A 5,256-nucleotide genomic window follows, 5' to 3' on the forward strand; every position below is an offset into this window, starting at 1 on the left:
AAAGTTGCAGGCGGGACAGCATGGTTGTTGTGATGAGTTGTCATGGTGGAAATGGGGAAATGGGCTCATAAATAATGCAATGAATATCTATGTCAAAACCTTTTGTCCCACGTGTTTATTTTGTATTGTGCGCCCATAATTTGGGTCGGGTTGTTGAAGATTTTTTTATTTCCTTGTCCAAACCTAATTATTTCCATATATTTAAGAAAATTAATCAGAATAAAAATTACAGAAAAAAGGGTGACGCTTCCTTGTACTGTACACAAAAGACCACAATTAAACAATGCATAGCCCTTATTTTTGAACAAGAAAACCTTAAAAATATATTGCTAATATACAATGATTTCAGCAATTTGTATGCTGTCATGGTGGCCAATGACATGCTATATTGTTATTGAAACATATAATTTAAAAACATTGATTATTTTTATATATATATATATAAAAAAAAGGTGTACCGTTCATCCTAAGGATCTGTGTGATTTTGAAGTCTATGCCATATAAGGAATTGTGTAATCCAAGACGTAAATGAACATATCGGAAAATGGGAATTATAAGAATACAAAAATTCAATTGACTTGTTGCTTGCTTCCCTCTATGCAACACACAGCCCTTTTCTAGGGCAGGCTTATCTGTGCGCCCAAACATGTAGACGCAGTAGTAATTTTAAGTTTATTTTTTATCCGAGAACTACAGTTTCCATGGCGGATGTACAATGCCTGAAAATGAAGAAATTGAAGGATTGATTGGATGAGTGAAAGTACAAAGAAAATTCATGTGGGTTTCTTATCCTGGCACACAAGTAAACAAGGCTCAGAGCAGCTAGCTCCGGAATCTACTTAGTTTGACCCCATGCATTGAGTGGCTCGGTTTGACCTTCTGTAAAGGCATATATGGTGAATGATGCTGGACCTCTTCATCACATCAACAGCATTTAAAAAAAAATATATATTTTATTATTTAATTAAAAAAATTCAATTTCTATAATTTCAAACGACATTTTAAAGAAATGAATGATATTAATTTGAAAGGGGAAAGCAGTAAGACCCATATATTCACGAGTGTTATAATGAATGAAAGAAGGAATGATGTTCCAACACGGCACTTAGAAAATTAGAAATGCATGAATTATGCACCAGTTGCCCCAACTCCCAAGCATACGTGGTTATTGTCTTCCCTTTCTTTCTACTTAATTTCAACATCAAACATAACCAACACTCTTCTCTTCTATCTTCTTTTCCCCAAACGTGTGCGATCACAGTTCACCGCATTTCCTCCAACCACCTTGACCTCTTCATCTCGTTTTCAGTTAATGTTTATTCCAAATTAAACGTGGAATAATTTTTTCTTTTATATATATCAAATTTCCTTTTTGTTTTATTGTGGATGGGTCCTCTCTACTAACGTGTTTCTGTATACACGTGTCATGGAAACATTACTTCGTTGACCATAAATATACGTACGTAAGGGTCCAACTGGGATACATTCAATGCACCTTATTTTTTTGTGATGCGAACTGACAAGTATTTGATTTTCCTGCTGATTGGCTTGGCCTGAGATGATCTGAAACTCCAGGCCAAGCTGGATTTGGGTAGCGAGCCGCCGGTCATGCATACTTCTTTGCTTTATTTATTTTTTCACACGGCCTCAATATAACGAGTCTTTACGCAACCTTTGAAAGCAAGACACCTTGAGGCTGTGCCCACACGCTGTCAAATTCCCACTCATTCATGTTTTGTGATAAAATTCGTCTCATTGCACGAAACACTTATTTATAGTGCACTGCTGATAAGAGAACAATTCAAACATATTTACATATTTGAATTGTGTTCTGGATTAGAAATTGTAAGAAAGACAAATCTACTGCAAGAAAGACAAATATTAGATCCGATAATGGAATCCTTATCAATGAAAAATATTTAGAAATTTAAATCTTGAGAATTCTTTTTCTGAAATACTAAGTCAGAGTCTCGAATTCGATCATTTTTCGTTGTCTAGTTGATCTGATTTTAATTCGTTTTCAAAGAAGTTAAAAGAAGAAGGAAAAAAAAAAAAAACACACGTTGATTTGGACATGGCGGCCATTGACCCTTTGGGTTCATGCACAAACCCTAACAGGAGACATGTTATTGGCTTGCCCATGGACTTGGCGGTTGTTGCGCGTGCCTGATATAATTTATTATTTTTTTTTGTGCTATTATTTCTCTATCCAATCTTAACTTATTGGCGTGAAAATGTTTTACATAGTAACACAAGAAATTAAACATGCAAATATTATATAGTATGCCATATTATTATCACATTAACCATATACACCCATTCAATTTATAAATATAATTAATTAAAATTATGATAAGTTCTATTTGAAATCATAATATGACTTATTTATAAATATTTATTAAAATTTTATTATTAATTGAATATGTAAATAACTAGATAAGAATTTTCCATTTAGGTGAATCGAATATAACCATTATAATTCATCTTCGATGCTCAAATATAACAATTAAAATGATTTTGGGCCAGTCAATAAAAAAAAACGCCATCCGGGCCGAAGAAAAGAATTTGACTGTACCGTTTGGATTATAAAGGAAATACGGGCGAGCCCAAGCTTTTCACCCTTCGTCGTGATGGCTATCAGCTGATAGGGTATCTATATTTCTGGTTAGGCCTATGAAAACTCTGACTGGGACGGTGTCGTTTTTGTCAAATGTTGGCAGCTGGACAGTGGCTTCAGTCTGCAGAGAAACGGAACTCCTCTAGTGCCCCTTTCTTTTGCAAGGCTTCCGTATTCTGCATCGGAAATCGCATAATCGCCGGAGAACAATGGTTTTAATCTCCTATAGAATCTTCCATTTCTTCAAGAGTCGGCAACGAAATGTAATCTACAGAACCAGAAGCTGCCATCTGAAATTCAGGTCATTAAGCACCACTAACCAACAGGACAACAATGTCAAAGAAATCACCGCATTGTTGAAGCAAAACAACTGGCAATACCTCATAGAGTGCTCATCAATAATAAATAAGCTAAACCCAGATGTGGTTCTCTCAGTTATTAAACAAAACCAGGTGAATGATCCTAAACACCTTAATAGTTTCTTCAACTGGGTCCATTCTATAATTGGTATTCCTCAAAATATTTGTTCGTTTTCGATTCTTGCAATAATTCTGTGCAATTCGCGGCTTTTTGCTTCCGCGAATAGCGTCTTGGAACGAATGATTGATGCCCGTAAGCATCATTTGGAGATTTTGGATTCAGTTGTTAAGTGTTACAGCTAATTCAATGGGAGTAACCAAGTCGTTTTTGAAATTTTGATTAATGCTTATAAGAAGAAGGGGTTTCTGTAAGAGGCTGCTGGTTTGTTTTTAGGAGCTAAACATTATGGCTTTGTCGTTGATTTGGTGTGTTGTAATTCATTGTTGAAGGATTTGTTGAAGGGTAATAGATTGGAGTTGTTTTGGGAAGTGTATAATGGGATGTTAGACGCTAAGGTGGATCCTGATGTATACACTTATACAAATTTGATAAATGCACATTGCAGAGTGGAGAATGTTAAAGAGGGTAAAGGCTTGCTTTTTGCTATGGAAAAGAAGGGTTGTAGTCCCAGCTCGGTTACCTGCAATGTGGTGATCGATGGTTTCTGTAGAGCTGGGGACATGGATGAAGCTTTTGAGTTAAAGAAATCAATGGTTGATAAGGGCTTGGCCCCAGATAACTATACTTATGCTATGCTTATTGATGGATTTTGTAAGCAGAAGAGATCTGGAGAGGCAAAACTATTGTTGAAGGAGATGTATAGCATGGGTTTGAAACCTGATCATATTCCTTATACTGCTCTGATTAATGGGTTCATGAAACAGGGTAATATCACAGAAGCTTTTCAGGTTAAGGAGGAGATGCTTGCTCATGAAATTAAGCTAAATCTTTTCACTTTTAACACGCTTATCCATGGGTTATGTAAAGTTGGTGAGATGGAGAAGGTGAAACCTCTTTTCAGTGAAATGATTGCAATGGGCATAACACCTGATAGCCAAACATATAATTGTTTGATATAGGGACATTACAAGGAGCAGAATGTGGTAAAGGCTCTTGAGTTTCTGATTGAGATGAAGAACAAGAACTTGGCACCAACCATGTACACTTTTGGTGTTATAATCAATGGCCTTTGCAGTGCAGAGATCTCAAACGGGCAAATGAAGTGTTTCAGGAGATGATTTCTCAGGGTTTGAAACCAAATGTTGTAATAGACTCAACTTTAATAAAAGGCCATATAAAAGAAGGTATGTTTGAGGAGGCAAGAAAGATTTTAGATGTTGTGAAGGAGCAAGGGGTAGCACCTGATGTCTTCTGCTACAATACATTTATAATTGGCCTTTGCAAGGCTGGAAAAATGGAAGAAGCAAGGACTTACCTGGTTGTAATGGTTAAGAATGGATTAAAGCCAAATGTTTATACTTATGGGCCTTTTATTCATGGATATTGCAAGGCTGGGGATATGCAAGGAGCTGAAAGTTGCTTTGCGGAGATGCTAAGTTGTGGTATAGCACCAAATGATGTTGTTTATGGGGCCTTGATTGATGGTTACTGCAAGGAGGGTGTTATGGAAAGTCAATCACTATATTATTTCTCTGTATATTTTGTATTCTGTATTCCTATTTAGGATTTCTTCCTAATTAGTAGAACACAATTATAGGAATCAATTGTATATATATACCCATGTACAGATTAATTGAAATTGAGGAGAATCATCTCTTTCTACATGGTATCAAAGCAGATTATCAATCTAGGGTGACTATTTGTTCTCACCACCCAGCTCAGGAGAGACCTTAGCCGCCGACCGGCCGTTTCGACCCCGATCAACATCGCCGGCGTCGCCTCAACCCCCTCATTTCACTACTGTGTGCTGTTGCCTGATCCAGTACACCATTAAAGGACTTCTGAGGTTTGGCTCTCAGATCTTATTTTGGTATTTACTTGATTTGTGATTTTGGGTTATTTTGCTGCTATAAGCACTTTGGATTAGCGTTTCGGTTAGTTTTTTTTGTCTCAACCAATGGCAGACAATAAGAATGTTATTTCTGATGTGATTCCGGTGATGATTAAGATCACGGAACACAAACTTAATGGTTCGAATTACCTGGAGTGGAGTAAGACTGTTAGGGTCTATTTGCATAGCATTGATAAGGATGATCACTTTACTAAAGATCCACCCACTAATGATACACGATAAACTTGGCTAAGGGAGGATGCTCGGT

The 5,256-nt window shown here is 36.6% G+C and overlaps 1 pseudogene; it reads left to right on the forward strand.

The window, feature by feature from the left end:
- The first annotated feature begins 2,652 nt into the window (after positions 1 to 2,652).
- On the forward strand, positions 2,653 to 4,873 carry LOC110659674 (pentatricopeptide repeat-containing protein At5g61990, mitochondrial-like; annotated as a pseudogene).
- The last annotated feature ends 383 nt before the right edge of the window (positions 4,874 to 5,256 follow it).

The sequence above is a fragment of the Hevea brasiliensis genome, chromosome 13, assembly GCF_030052815.1.
Source record: "Hevea brasiliensis isolate MT/VB/25A 57/8 chromosome 13, ASM3005281v1, whole genome shotgun sequence".
Taxonomy (NCBI): Eukaryota; Viridiplantae; Streptophyta; class Magnoliopsida; order Malpighiales; family Euphorbiaceae; genus Hevea; species Hevea brasiliensis.